This window comes from Punica granatum, chromosome 7 (assembly GCF_007655135.1).
Source record: "Punica granatum isolate Tunisia-2019 chromosome 7, ASM765513v2, whole genome shotgun sequence".
NCBI classification, from domain to species: domain Eukaryota; kingdom Viridiplantae; phylum Streptophyta; class Magnoliopsida; order Myrtales; family Lythraceae; genus Punica; species Punica granatum.
In genome coordinates this window covers 12,339,310-12,357,630 of record NC_045133.1, presented here as the reverse complement: position 1 = coordinate 12,357,630, position 18,321 = coordinate 12,339,310, and positions in this window count along the sequence as shown.

Here is an 18,321-nt window from a genome sequence, read left to right as displayed (position 1 = left end):
TATTAAGATGTAACAAATTGGTAAAAAAACTTTATTAAGATATAACGAAATGGTATAAAACGTTTTGTATGATGTAGCAAATTGATACAAATAGCGAAACAAATGGCAACTACACCTAATTAAAATAATAAAAGGGGAGATCCGTATTGAATGATGTTGCGGGATCTATGCATATCCAACGATGGGAATACCCGTATTACGATAATATGGAGTCATATTACCATGAGCAAAAAAAATATTTGATAGTATGAATTTGCATCATAAATTTTGGTCCCTCTGGATTTCGTCGTTACGTGCCACGTCAGAAATTTTTGGAATGAAAGATCTTCCCTTTATTTTCCTTTCCAATATTTCCTTTCGAACTTATGTACTTCTCTAGAAATCTAGAGGGACCAAAATTTATGATGCAAATTCATACTATCAAATATTTTTTTTGCTCATGGTAATATGACTCCATATTATCGTAATACGGGTATTCCCATCGTTGGATATGCATAAATCCCGCAACATCATTCAATACGGATCTCCCTTTTATTATTTTAATTAGGTGTAGTTGCCATTTGTTTCGCTATTTGTATCAATTTGTTACATCATACAAAACGTTTTATACCATTTCGTTATATCTTAATAAATTTTTATACCAATTTGTTACATCTTAATAAAGTTTTGTACTAATTTGTTACATCTTAATAAGGTTTTGTACCCATTTGTTATATTATGCTAAAAATTTTCAGCCACGTGTCATAAAAACTTGCCACGTCACGTGCCACGTCAGAAATTCTTAACGGCGTCAACGGAAATTGACAGATTGTACTTGATTGAAACAATTTGATACGTTTTGTATCAAATTGCCACAAAAAAAAGATTTTATATCGTCTGCATTACAACTTAAAAGGTTTTGTATCATTCAAGTAATTTTCTCGATATATGGTGTAAATTTTTGTCTTACATCGGGAATTCTATCGACAATTTTGTCAAAAAATGGACGAAACTTTTACGTCGAGATAAATTTGAAACAAAATCATTAACGTTAGGATATCTCGTTAAAAAATTGACGTTGGGATAAAACTAAGATAACATGTAAATGTTGGGATACATGACGTTATTTTCACAAGTTTTATTGAACTGATTAAAAGTAGAGTACATAGGATTGGATGTTTGAAGAGACATTCCAAGATAGAGAGATGCATGAAAGGCATTCCGAGATAGAAATGGCTGAAAAGGCATCAATAGTTACCTAAAGAGGACGACCATGGGATCGATGGTAGAGTCGTCCATTATTGAAAGCAAATACACAACAAACTTCACACTAAACAAAACGAAACGAAATTCCAAGCGTCGATCGCAAATAAGCCAAATGCAAGACTAAATATACACAATATATGAAAACCAAGGACCACCAATACTTCCATCAAAGGGAGTAGTAAGTCGAATACAAAAGGTTCTCCAGGCTACGTCGATAATACATTGACAATGACAGTTCGAGCAAGCCAAGGTTTTTGGTGTGGGGAATGGAAATGATGGCAGTGTGAGAGTCAATCCCCAATCTTCAACAGTCCGTGTTGAGAGGTTCTGAGACTGGTTCAAGTCAAGGTCAATTGGCAAGGAGGTCCTACGAACATATCCGATCTAGTCGGATTTGTTCTTATTCGACCAGCCAAAAATGGCCAAATCTGTGTGGATCCGACCTGGGTCTAGACAGTAGAGTCAGAATCTTCCCCGATCAAGGCAGAGCAGGCGGAGGTTCGGTTAAGGGCGGGGAGCAGCGACAGTGGATTGGCAATGATGGAGCGGCGTTGGTGGAGCTGTGTTGGTGGAGTTTCCACTAATTGCACTGAGTTTCCACTAACCAAGCTATTAAGCCTTCCTTTATAAGCCCTAAGCTTCATCAACTTAATCACAACTCCCCTTGCACTCTCTCTCTAGCTTTCTCACTCAAAAACTCTCTCAAATTCCTCTCAAACTCCAACATTTCGTTCAGCACAAACACATCCTGGTTTCAGGCAAAAATTGCTGGAAAACTAAACTGTTTTCCGACGACCGCCACCCAACCTGAACCAAACTTGACCAAACTTAATATTCCACATGTTTTCGACCTCTCGAGTCCATTCACGGTGTTAGTTTTTCCATTTGAAGTCATCTAGGTCCCGTTTGAGCCTAATCCAGATTCGGGTCCCTAGGGAATTTCCCTGTTTCTAGGCGAGTTCTTCCTTCCCGACTTATCCGAGCCTCAAACAAACTACATATCCCACATGTATTTGAGCTCCTGAGTCCATTTCCGGTGTTAGTTTTTCGATTCGAAGCTTCTAGTAGTCCGAACCAACTCTGTTCAGAACCGGATTCCATAGGCATTTTCACGGCTTCCAAGGCTTCCTCGACATTTCCACTACCTCACAACTATAGTGAGTCGTGCCATCACTTCCTAAGGGTTCCTCATGACCCTCACTCTCCCTCGTGACAAGGTGGTCATGTGCCGAGAGCCATTCAACCATGCACCACCGCCATTTCTCTCATTTCTCCCTTTTCGGATTTTTTTTTCTAGTTTTTACCAGTTTTCTTTGCATCTTTCAGAAAATTCTACATGTCCAATCCTCACGAAACCATCGTAGGCATGATCCTCAGTCATTTAGGAGTCCAATGCCACCGACCTTGCAGCAAAATACCATCGGGAGCCTCTGGACAGCCATTTCTTTCCGACTTGCCCAGTCGGGTCAGTTCCGCCCAGTCGATTCTGTTTTCTACTAGCTAACCCGACTTTGTTTTTTATTTTCAGAAAAATATACATGTCCAATCCTCACAAAACCACCGCAGGCATGATCCTCAGTCAGTTAGGAGTCCAATGCCGGCAACCTTGCAACAAAATATCATCGGGAGCCTCCGGGACAACCATTTCTTTCTGACTTGTCCAATCGGGTCAGTTACGCCCAGTCGGTTCTGTTTTCTGCTAGCTAACCCGTTGTTTTTTATTTCCAGAAAATCTACATGTGCTCTCCTCCCGAAACAACCGCAGTCGTGATCCTTAGTCTCTTGGGAGTCCAACGCAACTGACCTTGCGCAAAAAGGCCACCCCGATCAACCGGTACAGCCCCAACAAGCAGGACTGCTAGTCGGGTCTGCCAGTCGACCCGACTGCACCGATTCGGGTCTGTTCGTTTCAGCTGGGTCTCCCGACTCCCTTTGCCACTTCTTCGACTCTTTCCTCGTGTTCTGCGGCTAGGTATAACCTCCCTACAACTTAGAGGGGTTAGGTCTTCGATCCTTGGTTGTTGTAGGGTGATAAGGTGATTAATAATCGTATTGCATGCAAGCTTGGATTTTTATTCGTTTTTATGCATGTTCAGATCGCTCATTACGTTCATACATCATTATATTATGTCCATCATGACAGGAAATGTTTAGAGTCGCGTAGGAAGAGGCCATCATGATTCAGTCATGCCACAAAGTCTCACGGTTAGGTCCTACGGGAAGGGACCATGAGGTTTCACGGCTCACCCGTGAACTAAGTGGTCTCTTCTTCCCCGAATACATTCACTTCCCGTATCCTTATAGTGTTTGCTGTCATGATACGATAACATGGTGGAAACAGACTCGAATCTTAGTCGAAGAGACCATGATGGCGCGGGAGAACCAAGGGCACCCTTTGGTCATACCCTACGGGGTGAACCGAGAGGTCCTCATGATCCTTTCGAGCCACCCCTGGTCTCTTTGTCTCGATTTAGGATGGATTCCACGTTTTATTTTAGCTTATCATTATCACATGAGTTGGTGTCGCTTTATCGATTCCTTTTAAATACGATATTTGCGTTCGCATCACGTGCTTGTTTGCGCACCCAAGATCATGGCGGCATTGGCTTTATAGAATGTGTGTTATTATCATGTTTGACGTTTTATGCATACAAGAAACGATTAGAACCGATATGAGAGACCATATGGAATTCAAATTGAGTCAAGGAAATATTCGGTCATCCCCATTATGGAATGACTGAATTCCTCTTGACCCTCTTTGAGTTTAATTTGGCCTCTTTTGTCGCTTCGAAATCGGCTCTTGGAATTGAGTGTAATTTCTTTTTTCGTTTAATCGTTGATTACGCGTTAGCTCCCATGTTAGGCGCGTTAGTTTTTGACGATCGCCCATTGAATCCATAACATTCGTGACTCGAAGACATAATCACTAAATAATCCCACAAACAGGGAAATGAGACGTGTCATTTGACTAATTAAACCATTCGACTTAAATAATTGGACAAACCGAATATCAATTTGTAAACGAAATGGTGGAAATGCCCTTTTCAAAATCCATAATTTCATAACATCGAGACGCATAACACGAATAAAATCAGTGTCTAGGGAGTACTCGCGTACTACGACTCGAGTCCGGGCCCAATTTGAGGCGGCTCAAGTCGAAATACGTGAGTTCCCTTTGGATCTCTTCGTGTCACGCGATCTCCATTTTACATGTGTGCTTCACACATTTTACCGCCCAAGGGCATAACCGTCATTTTGTGATCCGCCGATGTGCGCACCCGAATTTCATCTCGTCGGGGCACGCATGCGCGAAGCCTATGCAATGCGGCTTGGAAGTATCCACCTTCTCGTGGAGATGCACGGCGGACGCGCGTGAGAAGGAGTCACCACTTACTATTTACGACCCGTAGGTCGAGAGCCATTGAGTCACCCGGGTTTAGGGGTACGGGGTACACCTAAATGCTAAGGCAATGGTCGTGCGGAACCGAAAATTTCGAATTCGGGGGTTCTGTTACGTGCGAGTCTATATCCCGCACGCCCTTTCGATACTCTGGCTTGCTAGGCTTGCCGTTTTATTTATTTACCGCGTAATTTAGGGTTGCGCTTGACTCGCCCGTTTTGACACCGTAAAGGTGATGAATTGATCAAATTGGGCCAAGAATCCGAAAGATGAGTAAACTTGTGCGTAGAGGAATCGGTTCACTATCTTCGCGTTACAGTTCGTCGGACCGTGATGGTCGATTTCCTGCGCGAACCGAGACCACGAGTATTCGGGCTTACTCCTCTCTTGGTAATAATAGACCAATTTGACCGATTCGACACTCGGACCTCTCGCTCACCGATCGGGAATCCTTACAAATGAATGAATGAATGTACAAACAAATCCTCGCAATATTCTCTCGAGTAATTACAAAATACAACTGAATAAGTGAATGGATCCCGATCGGTTTGCATTGGGCCAATATTCCGCTCCGGCTCACCGTGTGTTTTTAATAACCGATAAATAAATTAAGGCAACGCAGGCTCAAGGAGCCGGAGTCGGGTCCGATCGAACCAATGGTCTGCAGAAGAACCGGTTGATTCCCACTGTAACTGTTGGACCAATCGAGCTCCCTGGTGATATCTAAATACGTTTCACACATCCAATCCAAATTGCCTTCCACATAGGCCATACTTGGAGTGTGATGGTGACTCGAGGCTAGATCCCATTCCGCACTCAAGTTGCACGCGCTCAGTGAGTTAGGAGGCGTTGGACCTCGTGTTCGGTGATTTGGGGTGTTATATCCCGTGTATTACGTAACCTATGGGTTTGGACCTGAGTTGCAACAGATCAGTAAAATCAAATGGAAAACAGAAGAAAACTGATAAAACTGATGAAAAACAGACAAAAACTGATAAATGCAAATAAATACAGACAAGTTGTATATTAGGCCGAATGTACGTGATTTAATCAGTTATTAACCGGGGTTGATTAGCAAACAATGTATCTAACCTAGGCAAACAAAGAGGTGGGCTGGGATGTGGTTCTAGGCCAATTACATGTGTGAATTTGTTTTAGAACTCTATTCAGTGAGGTGTCACTGCGGTTTCACCGAATTTACCAAAACTTGTATTTTGACTCTAGATTGGAATCTAGCATTCCGCCTATCCGTTATCTAATGTTTAATTAAGTCAAATGCATGATTAATCCGGTTTTTCGTATTTTGCAACAGAAATGAACAACATTAACTACCGAAGCTACAATAAGAAGATAGAAACACCGAAAAGTGAATGAAATGGGTCATGCGAATGCAACTCACACCCAAACGGGCCACCCTTTTCCATCCATAGATCAAGGTGTTTCGGTCTCCTTAATGCCTAGGGTATCGGCGAATCACGAAATGACGGTTATGCCCTTGGATGGTAAGGTATGTGAGATGCACGAGTAAAATTGAGACTACATGACACGAAGAGCTCTAAAGAGGACTCGCGTGTTTCGACTTGAGCCACCTCAAATTGGGCCCGGACTCGAGTCATAGCACACGAGTACTCCATGGACACTGATTCTATTCGTGTCCCGTATCTCAATGCTTTGAAATTAGGGATTTTAGAAAAGGGCATTTCCACTATTTCGTGATCCGTCGATGCGTTTACAAATTAATATTCAATTTGTCCAATTATTTAAGCCGAATGATTTCATTAACCAAATGACACGTCCCATTTCCCGTTCGTGGAATAGTTTAATGATTGAGACCTCGAACCTCAATTGTTATGGATCAATGAAATGATTGTTCGATATTAACGTACCTAGCATACGAATTAACATGAAACCAACGATTAAATGAAAATTGTGATTACAATCAATTCCAAGAATCGGTTTTGACCGTTTCTTGCATGCATAAAACATCAAACACAATGACAACGTACATTTTTACATAGCCGGTGCCGCCATGATCTGAGGAACGCACTCAAACATACAAACAAGCACAAATACGATATTTAGAGGAATCGATAAAACGACACCGACTCATGGGAAGCAAAAAATGTAAAAACTCAGGAAACGACTTGAGTCGGGGAAAGGAGGCCATCCATGGCCCGAGGAAGCCAAAAGGGGCTCTCAGTCACCTCCCTTGGGGTGAGGCCGAGAGGTTCCTTTGGCTTGCTCGAGCCAACAAGGTCTCCTCGACTCCGATTCAAGCTATTTCCCGACATGCTAGCACTGTATACGATGAAGACATGCATAATACGATGTAAAAACACATAAAAACACAAACTTGCATGCGAATCGGTCATGGACCGCCTTATCGCCCCACAAACGCAAAGAAAACGTAAGAGTCTTAACTTCTCTGAGTCGGGAATGATTATACCTAGCCCTGGGATGCGGGAAAAGTCGAGGAAAGTCAGAAAAACGGCTTCGGGAAGTCGATTCTGCCCCTGGAACGAACAGACCCGAATAAGTGAAGTCGGGTCAGCGGCAGACCCGACTGGCAGTCCGGCTTGTCGGGGCTGTACCGGTTGATCAGGGTGGAATTTTTGCGCGGGGCTAGTTGCGTTGGATTCCCAAGGGACTAAGGATCGCGTCTACGGTGGTTTCGGGAGGAGAGCACGCATAGATTTTCCGGAAATCAAAAACAAAGTAGGGGTCAGTAAAAAGAGACGGGCCCAGTCGGGGCAAAGCAGACCCGACTGACACCCGATGAAGAAACGACTCTACGGGAGGCTCCCGGTGGTCTTTTGGCATAAAGTGGGTGGCATTGAACTCCTAACTGAGTGAGGATCACGGTGATAAGTGGCTCGTAGCGAGATTCAACCCGAGCTGACCAGTATGTTCCTGCAATGTTCGGGTCAGAATAGAAAACCAGAGGAACAGACCCGATTGGCACCCGATGAAGAAACGACTCTACGGGAGGTTTCCGGTGGTCTTTTGATGCAAGGTTGGTGGCATTGAACTCCTAACTGAGTTAGGATCACGGTGATATGTGGCTCGTAGCGAGATTCAACCCGAGCCGACCTGTATGTTCCTGCAAAGTTCGGGTCAGAATAGAAAACCAGAGGCACAGACCCGACTGGCACCCGATGAAGAAACGACTCTACGGGAGGCTTCTGGTGGTCTTTTGATGTAGGATCGGTGGCATTGGACTCCTAACTGACGGAGGATCATGCCTGCAGTGGTTTCGTGAAGATTGGACATGTCAATTTTCCTGAGAGATGAAAAGAAAACCGGTAAAAACTGGAAAAAATCTATGAATGGAGAAAAGAGAGAAATGGTGGTGGTGCACGGTTGAGCGGCTCTCGGCACTCGACCACCTTGTCACGGGGAAGAGTGAGGGTCATGAGGAACCCCTAGGAAGTGATGGCACTACTCGCCATAGTCGTGAGGTAGTGGAAATGTTCAGGAAACCCAGGAAGCCATGAAAACACCTATGAAACACGGTTCTGGACAGAGCTGGTTCGGGCTGCTGGGATCTTCAAATCGCAAAACTAACACCGAAATGGACTCGGGAGGTTGAATACATGTGGGATATGTAGTTTGTTTGAGGCTCGGATAAGTCGGGAAGGAAGAACTCGCCTAGAAACCGGGAAACTCCCTAGGGACCCGGATCTGGATTGGGCTGAAACGGGACCTAGATGACTTCAAATGGCAAAACTAACACCGTAAATGGACTCGGAAGGTCGAATATATGTGGGATAGGAAGTTTGGTCAAGTTTGGATCGGGTTGGATGGCGGTCGTCGGAAAACGGTTGAGTTTTCGGGCAAACCAGGCTTGTATCCGGGCTGTTATGGGGCTGAGCGAAATCTGAAAAATGAGGGGAGTTTGGAGAGTTTTCTTGAGTGAGAAAGCTAGAGAAAGGTTGTAAGAAGAGTTGTGATTAAGTTAATGACCCAATGGACTTATAAATGCAAGCCTAATGACAAGATTGAGTGAAGTTAAGTGTAATTAAATGGTGCTTAAGGCATCCGAATTTTTGGAGGGAAGATTAGGGCGGGGAAGTTGTCTTGAAAGGTGATGGGAGGTGATGGATGGGAGAAGGGAAATGATGGGTGTAAGAAGATATTTTGAAAATGTGTGGTGGAGGCTCATTTGGCTTGCTTCTAGAGAAGAGCCATGGCTTGCGGCTTGGCTTGGCTAGCTCAAGGGTCCTACTTGACTAGGAGAAAAGCCGAAAGAAGCTCGAGGCTCGATTGGTCGCACGTTCGATTTTCATGGTTCACTTGAACGACGAATTATCAATGTGCTCGCGAATATGGTTTTAATGAGCCTAATATTGACATGTTTCTTGAAAGCGATTGCTTGGGTGACTCGGGGACTCAAAAGCCGGTTTTGCTCCGTTTGGATTATCGGAGCGAAGTTGTCCGCTTCTGATGCCTATTTGCACTTCTGCGTGTTGTAAGGCTCACACCGTTGTATTTTTCGCATTGAGCGGAACGGTTTACTCGCCGGCCTCGAGCGAAGATCGGTAACCGGAGACGTCCTAAGAATCCTCGAACGGATCTTTCTCAATGCTTCCCAAATGTTTTAACGTGTTCGGAAACCACTGCGATCTCTGTTTGTCAAAAACGAGTCCCAAAAGCTTGCCGGGAGGCGTTTATGACCATTAAAACGTCACTCGGGAGCTCAGTATGATTTGCTTGGTTCGAGCCGAAATGATTTCCTAGCCCCTGGGGGTTGTTGGGAATGGGTAGTGCAAAGCTCGGACGTCAACATTTTCTCGAATGAGCTCTAAGCGCAAGATTCCGCTTGAAATGGGCCCTTTTGTTGCCGGAATGGTACTCGGGAAACCTAAATGAATTGTGCAATGCGATCAGGATTCGTTTTCCCAGGCCTTGAGGTCCTCGGGATTGGTTGGCGCGGATTTCGTGCACTAACGGTTCATTAAAAGGGTCTCTGGCCACGTTTCTGTGCAAAAAGAGGCCCTTTCTCCAAGTCGAGATCCACTCGAAAGACTAAGACGAACTCCGAAAGGCAGTCTAAAACTTGTTCCTTGGTCCTGGTGGTCCTTGGGTGTGTGCAGGCCTGTTTCCGGGTGCCGTTTATAATCGGGCCTCTCGGGGGCCCCATCAGGAAGGCGTTTGTGAATGTTCGGGAGTGCCCCGGCTTAAGCAGGGTACTTCTGAAGTGTGCCCGGATGTGCCATTGGTCATTTTGGTACCAAGAGGGATTTTTAGAATCTCATATTGGATACCTTCTGACGCTCCGTTAATCCGGTAATGAATAGTGCCATAGTGCTTGGCCTCTGCTGTTTTCGGGGTTTGCTGTTCGTTCATTCTCCCGATTGCCCTTCTGTGCTTCTCTAGCGATTCCTGCTTCTCTTTCGTAGTCCGTGCCCCCATGTCCGTTCGTTCGCCTCCGATTGCCGGGTCACGAATAGTAACCTGAGCTTCGGTCGGGAGTCCTTGTGTCGAGAGTCGATGGGCTAAAATGGGGTGCTGACAGCCGATATCCCAGGCGTTAAGGAGACCGAAACACCAAGATCTATGGATAGAAAGGAGCAGCCCGTTTGGGTGCGAGTTTCATTCGCATGGCCCATTTCATCCACTTTCGGTGTTTCTATCATCTTACCGTAGATTCGGTGGTTAGCATTATTATTTCTGTCACAAAACATATAAAATCGGATTAATCATGCACTTGACTCAATCAAACATTAGATAATGGCTAGGCGGAATACTAGGTTCCAAATCTAGAGTCAAAATACAAGTTTGGCATATTCAGTGAAGCCGCAGTGACATTCACGAAATAAAATCTTAAAACAAACTCTCACATGTAATTGGCCTAAAACCATATCCTAACCCACCTCTTTGGTTGCCTAAGTTAGATACATTGTTTGATAATCAACATCGGTTAACAACTGATTAAATCACGTACATTCAGCCTAATACATAACTCGTCTGTAGTTGTCTGTTTTTATCTGTTTTCATCAGTTTTATCAGTTTTCTTCTATTTTCCATTTGCTTTTGCTGATTTGTCACGGCCCGAGTCCGAACCCATAGGTTACGTAATACACAGGGTCTAACACCCCAAATCACCGAACACGAGGTCCAATGCCTCCTAACTCACTGAGCGCGTGCAACCCGAGTGCGGAATGGGATCTAGCCTCGAGTCACCATCACGCTCCAAGTATGGCCTATGTGGAAGGCAATTTTGATTGGATGTGTGAAACGTGTTTAGATATCACCCGGGAGCTCGATCGATCCAACGGTGACAGTGGGAATCAATCGGTTCTCCTGCCGACCGTTGGTTCGATCGGACCCGACCCCCAGCTCTTTGAGCCTGCGTTGCCTTAATTTATTTATCGGTCATTCAAAACACACAGTGAGCCGGAGCGGAATATTGGCCTAATGCAAACCGATCGGGATCCATTTACTTTTTTCAGTTGTATTTTGTAATTATTCGAGTGTACATTGCGAGGATCTTATTTGTACATCTATTCATTCATTTGTAAGGATCCTCGATCGACAAGCGAGAGGTCTGAGTGTCGAACCGGTCAAGTTGGTCTATTAATACCTAGAGACAAGTAAGCCCGAATACTTGCGGTTTCGGTTCACGCAGGGAGTCGACTGCCGTGGTTTGACGAACTGTAAATGTTAGGATAGTGAACCGATTCCTCGACACACAAGCCTACTCATCTTTCGGGTTCTTGGCCCAACTTGATCAATTCATCGACTTTACGGTATCAAAACGGGCGAGTCAAGTGCAACTCTAAATCACGTGGTAAATAAACAAAATGGCAAGCTTAGCAAACTAGAGTACCGAAAGAGCGTGCGGGATATAGGCCCGCACGTACTAGAACCCCCGAATTCGGAATTTCCGTTTCCGTATGACCATTGTCTTAGCATTTAGATGTACCTCGTACCCCTAGACCCAGGCGACTCAATGGCCCTCGATCTACGGGTCATAAACAGTAAGTGGCGACTCCTTCTCACGCACGTCCGTCGTGCGTCCCCGGGAAGGTGGACACTCCCAAGCCGCGTTGCATAGGCTTTGCACATGCGTGCCCCGACGAGATTAAATTCGGGTGCGCACAGCTTGGCGACTCCACTGGGGACATACTTAGTGGGTTCGGGCTCAAATCCGTTTGCTTGCTTGCATGTTTATTTATCGCTTTCCGTACATTTATGTTAAGCACATTTATTCCACGCACATTTATTTTATGCACTTGCATCGCATCATTCTAGCGGGTTTCTAAATACCTCATCCGAAATCCCACGGGCGCCAAAATAGGAAGCTAGGTTAGTCAGAGGTTCCAAGTAAGGGAACGGATCGAGTCGGCTATGCCACCGAACCGGCCCCCAAAGATCCTCGCTCGATTTCAAGGAATTCACACCCTTGAGTCGGAAGCCCCCATCCATAGATAGCACAATACCTGTAGCACCAAACCATGCATCGTGTTATGTCTCCATGCAAGCCTTCAACCCGACTCCGACAACAGTCCATCTAGTCGGCTTGCTAGCCATTTGAGTCTTTTTCACTTCAAGAGCGATGTACATGTAATTTCTATTAAGCCGTGGGCATTTACTTTCTTCACACACATGCATCATGCAATTTTCAAAAATTAGGATGTCATTCATGTTGGCGAGTCCTAAGCGGATTTTCCTGTCGTCTTGGTAAGGGACGCTTTGCTCGGCCTCCTGCTCGCGCCTCGACAGAGTCCGCCAACACACGAGGACCTCACCGACCCGCCATAGAATGCGAATGGTGTATATTCCGGGACAACATGATCGACCTCATCAACACTAGGTTCGATCGCCGAGAGGTCGCTGAGAGATAAGGGAGCTCTCCAAAACCCGTGCCAAGATGCAGAGATGCAGTCAGGAGCTCGCTTGAGCTAACGCCGCCCTGGAGAGGTCTAGGAAGAGGGCTCGAGGAGGCCCACACATGCACTCTAGGATAAATATCTCGGCAAGGCCCTCGCCTAGAACCAGTGCTTTCCAAGGCTGCGGTCGCTCAAACTCCGAGTGTGATGGAAGATCGGCTTAGGACTTTATTTTACAAAATTTACATTGCACTTTGAACCTTTCGAGTCAATGTAAATGACAACATTAGCTTTTTAAAATACACGCACTTCATGCATCCTATTCATTTACTGTTTTGCATAACGGCTAACACTTCCATTCGCAGTCTTCACATTTTCACGGCAATGCGTGCTGTGATCAAAGGTCGAATCTATCCCATCCACCCACCCCGTACTACAAGTGAGCTAAGACCTCCTTCGCGGGTAGACCACCTGCGATCTTCACCTTCCCTCCACGGCAAGGCGAGTTGTGGCCCGATGATCGACCCACCTCCTCAGGCGAAGCGATCTCCCCACTAATCCCACATAATCGAGCACGTCATCGCATGACCGAGTATACGTCCCTTCATGCTACCAAGTGCTTCCATCAGCACGATTGAGTGGGCCCTTTCTCGTTGTGCGAGCCCGCCCTTACCTTGCCCATGCACACACCCTCGGCGCGCTCACACGACGCCTACCAGGCTAGTTCGATCCCCTGCGCCCTTACGCTGAAATTGCAAACATAGTTTGCTCCTTCATTGTTCCCCTTTTCCCATTGCAGGAAATAACTGACAAGAAAGAAATATATGAATCCCAAACAACCACAATCAGGGCAATGAACACTCCCCGTCCAGTTCCTTGGAACTTCAACACCGAGTCCCAACCCTCCCTTCGCAAAAGATCACAAGCGACAAGCTTCGACGAATAGAGCACGGCCCTGCCCACCCGCCGTGAAAGTCATTAGCATGGTCACACCTCCGACCGAAGGATGGTCCCAACCCGCCCCCCACTATGGCTACTAATCAGTCACCGGGGCAACACATACTCTTCCTTAAACTCCATTTCGCTTTCATTTAAATGCATTCTCAACTGGACTCCCGACTAGAACGAACCACTCAAGTGAGCATTAGAACAATCCCAAAGATGCCCTATTAGTTCTTTCGGGCCTGTTTCGACTCGCCTGTCCTCATGGGACCCGGCTCCCCGAGCTTTCCCTAGAACGGCTGCGCATGCCAACCCGCAATCGAGGAAAGTACGCCTATGCGGCCCCCAATCACAGTCTAACCACTCCAGGGTGGTGATGACTAAATTTCCGGAATTGAGTGTCCCCCACGCGCGACACCCCATGGGTCGCTCGCTGGACGAAAAGGAAAATTCCCATGGGTCCGCCTTACATTTCTTACTACATATTCCACCACATAATCACCTTATGCATCATCCTCTTTGTCATCCTTCACAGGGACACGCCGGTCGCGGGCGAAGAGCGATGCGCGGGTTCACACCTCCCCGAGAACTCCTATCGAGTCTTTCTTCATATACTTTAGCAGGGAAGGGCCCGACAAGGAGGTACCCCCTATGAAGCCGAAAACGGAAGCGTCCGAATGAGCCGCATACCTTCAGCGCAACCGTCTCAATCGACAAATAAGCATGCCTATTGGCTTCGAGAGCACACCTCTCTAATGTACAACTAATGATGGAGCAACAAGCGCGATCGGGGATGATGATTGCATAAGGAGCCCACCACCGATCACATTAACAATGAAGACCGGGGCATTCACGTTCATCTTTCACACTGAGACCACCTCGAGCATCTTCTGGCCACGATGAGCATTTCCAAGCGACGTACACTGGGGCATCCCTGGTTGAAGCTCGCGACAACACGGCCTCGGCAAGCGACGTACACTGGGGCATCCCTGGTTAAAGTTCGCCCTGAGGTCGCCATAGTGGGTCACTCCAACAAACGACACTAGAACGCTCCTAGTCATCCGCATCAAGAATGGGCATCTTCCACAGCAAGCATCAGGACAACCTCGGTCACACACTCCCTAGGGCAATTTTGCATTTTCTTTCACTAGACAACAGGGGAAAACGCTTGTAAAGATTGCAAGGTCAAAGAACACGTAGTTCGGCTTCTGAATGCATGAAGAACAAACACCAAGTCTCCGCGAGGCAAAGCGCATCAAAGCACCTGAAACAACGAAAAACTCGGGAAAAATAAAACAAAGACACGGGGCATAAAACAAACCCCAGCTGCAAGAAAAGAACTAAGCGAAAATAAGCGGAAAAAACCCGCCAATGAAGAGAGAGAGAAAAGAAGCGGGAAAAACTCGCTAACAGAAGGGGCAACGCCGAGGTTCACCAAAAGAACCGGCGCCCGTAATCCCAAAGAAATCCACAAACCCCGACAAAAAGGGGGGCAGCAGTCGCAACTCCTTGACGGAGACAGCATACCACGCACTCGGAGGTCGAATCTTTCGAACCATTCGCCCTTGCAAACTCGAGAGACAAAAAAATTGAGCCCGCTAGGTCGAAAACCCCCTTTGGGGGCGGCCTAGGCAAAAACTAAGGCAAAAGAGAGGCACGGTCGGAAACCTCTTGTGGGCGGCCATGGCAAAAGAGAGCTCATCCCCTTTAGGTTGAGAGGTACGGCCCCGAGGCGGGTAACCGTAGCAAAAGGAGAGTAAAATGATAGATAAACGAAACAGTCACCCTAGGCCCTCGCACATTGCGCGGACCAGGAATCCCCAAGGGAAATGGCCAGGTTATCTACTCCAACATGATCCCCGATCTGCTCTCCTACCGAACTCAACCGTCCAAGGCAGATTCTTCTTTAAGCACAGCGGGTGACCAAGCACGCAATCCAAACAGTTCAAGACTGCTAACACCCACCGAAGGATGGAAGAGAAGGGGGGGTACATCTCACGGCAGGCATGAACCCGTGTATCCTTTCAGCCATGGGCAACGTGCTTCCCAAGCTTTCTCTTTTCTCTTTGTCATTGTACAACTCCAAAATGAGTCACAACCACCATTCAATCGGCTACCACAAAGCCAAAATCCTAGACATTTCTTTCCGGGAGTCTAGTCATAATACTCTGGAAATGATTAGACCGAGGTCTGACCAAATTTGAACAAAAAATTCCCCATGCGGGTTACAAATGCAGCCGCCCTACGGCACCCTGATGAGAAGGGTCCTAAGCTCACGGGAGCATCGAACAACCGATAGAGCCGCTTGGGCACCTTTGAGAACGTCTCGATATGCCCATGCAAGGCCAACGGGAGCCCCGGAGGCCTCGCATCGAGGCCTCTGAAAGCGAGACCCCCATTCGCGTCACCAAAGTAAAAACTCTCCACGGGTCGCCCAGGCAACCCGAAACTGAAGAGCATGCGTCGCAAACACTTCCTTTTACCTATGCTTACAAATCGCTAGTAATTCCATGACTTACTAATGATGTCAGGATCACAGGTACAACAAATGCGAGAACTACGGCAGACTCTGATTCCCGATCCCTTGGGGTACGTAGACGCTCCACCCTAGAGCTCGAGTCCCAAATCACAAGACTGGGGCATCCCCAACAAACAAGCAACCGCCCCAATAGCGAGACCAGTCTCCGGCAAATCAATGCCTTCACGGCTGCATACCTGATGCCATTGTCCAACAAATTCTTAATTGTGCGACAAATGGAGATCGACGCCAACCACCACGTCCCCACGGCATAACACCCACAATATTTACTGCTTTCCGGACTTCGTGTCCAGTACTTTGAGTCCATCTTTACTGCTTTTCGGACTTCGCGTCCACATTTACTGCTTTCTGGACTCCGCGTCCATGGACTTCGCGTCCACATTTACTGCTTTCTGGACTCCGCGTCCACATTTACTACTTTCCACGGGTTTCGGCCTAGTAATTTACTACTTTCCACGGGCTTCGGCCTAGTATTTTACTGCTTTCCACGGGCTTCGGCCTAGTATTCTACTGCTTTCCACGGGTTTCGGCCTAGTATTCTACTACTTTTCACGGGCTTCGGCCTAGTATTTTACTGATTTCCATGGGCTTCGGCCTAGTATTTTACTGTTTTTCACGGTATTTGGCCTAGTATTCTGCTACTTTTCATGGTCTTCGGCCTAGTATTCTACTACTTTTCATGGGCTTCGGCCTAGTATTCTACTGCTTTCCACGGGCTTCGGCCTAGTATTCTACTGCTTTTCACGGGCTTCGGCCTAGTATTCTTCTACTTTTCACGGGCTTCGGCCTAGTATTCTACTGCTTTCCACGGGTTTCGGCCTAGTATTCTACTACTTTTCACGAGCTTCGGCCTAGTATTTTACTGTTTTCCACGGACTTTCGCTTAGTAATTTACTGCTTTCCATAGGCTTCGGCCTAGTATTCTACTGCTTTCTACGGGCTTCGGCCTAGTATTGTACTGCTTTCCATGGGCTTTGGCCTAGTAATTTACTGCTTTCCACGGGCTTCGGCCTAGTATTCTACTGCTTTCCACGGGTTTCGGCCTAGTAATGTACTGCTTTCCACGGGCTTCGGTCTAGTATTCTACTGCTTTCCACGGCTTCGGCCTAGTATTTTACTGCTTTCCACAGGCTTCGGTCTAGTATTCTACTGCTTTCCACGGGCTTCGGCCTAGTATTTTACTGCTTTTCACAGGCTTCGGCCTAGTATTCTATTGCTTTCCACGGGCTTCGGCCTAATAATGTACTGCTTTCCACGGGCTTCAGCCTAGTATTCTACTGCTTTCCACAGGCTTCGGCCTAGTATTCTACTGCTTTCCACAGGCTTCGGCCTAGTATTTTACTGCTTTCCACAGGTTTCGGCCTAGTATTTTACTTCTTTCCACGAGCTTCGGCTTAGTGATTTACTGCTTTCCACGGGTTTCGGCCTAGTAATTTACTGCTTTTCACAAGCTTCCGCCTAGTATTCTACCGCTTTCCAAGGGTTTCGGCCTAGTATTCTACTACTTTTCACGGGCTTCGGTCTAGTATTTTACTGTTTTCCATGGACTTTGGCCTAGTAATTTACTGCTTTCCATAGGCTTCGGCCTAGTATTCTACTGCTTTCTACGGGTTTCGGCCTAGTAATTTACTGCTTTCCACGGGCTTCGGTCTAATATTCTACTGCTTTCCACGGGCTTCGGCCTAGTATTCTACTGCTTTCCACAGGCTTCGGCCTAGTATTCTACTGCTTTCCACGGGCTTCGGCCTAATAATGTACTGCTTTCCACGGGCTTCGGCCTAGTATTCTACTGCTTTCCACAGGCTTCGGCCTAGTATTTTACTGCTTTCCATGGGTTTCGGCCTAGTATTTTACTTCTTTCCACGAGTTTCGGCCTAGTGATTGACTGCTTTCCACGGGCTTCGGCCTAGTAATTTACTGCTTTTCACGAGCTTCCGCCCAGTATTCTACCGCTTTCCAAGGGTTTCGGCCTAGTATCTTACTGCTTTCCACGGGCTTAGGCCTAGTAATTTACTGCTTTTCACGAGCTTCCGCCTAGTATTCTACCGCTTTCCAAGGGTTTCGGCCTAGTATCTTACTGCTTTCTGTTGGGAATTGTTGTATGCCCTAGAGGCAATCTGTCATCAATTTTGTAATATGACATATATTTCATTATAATACGAGGCATTTATGTTATTGTGTAGGTTGGGCTGATTATTAATTTTACACAATAACGTCATTGGAATAGTAGGTTCAATAGGCATCAAGTGTGACTTGATTGTGAGATCTTATAATGACTGAACATTATTCCTAAATGTCCCAAGTCAAAGTATTATCGTTAATTAGGACAACGATAATGCGGTTAGACTAGTGTGGGTGTAGAT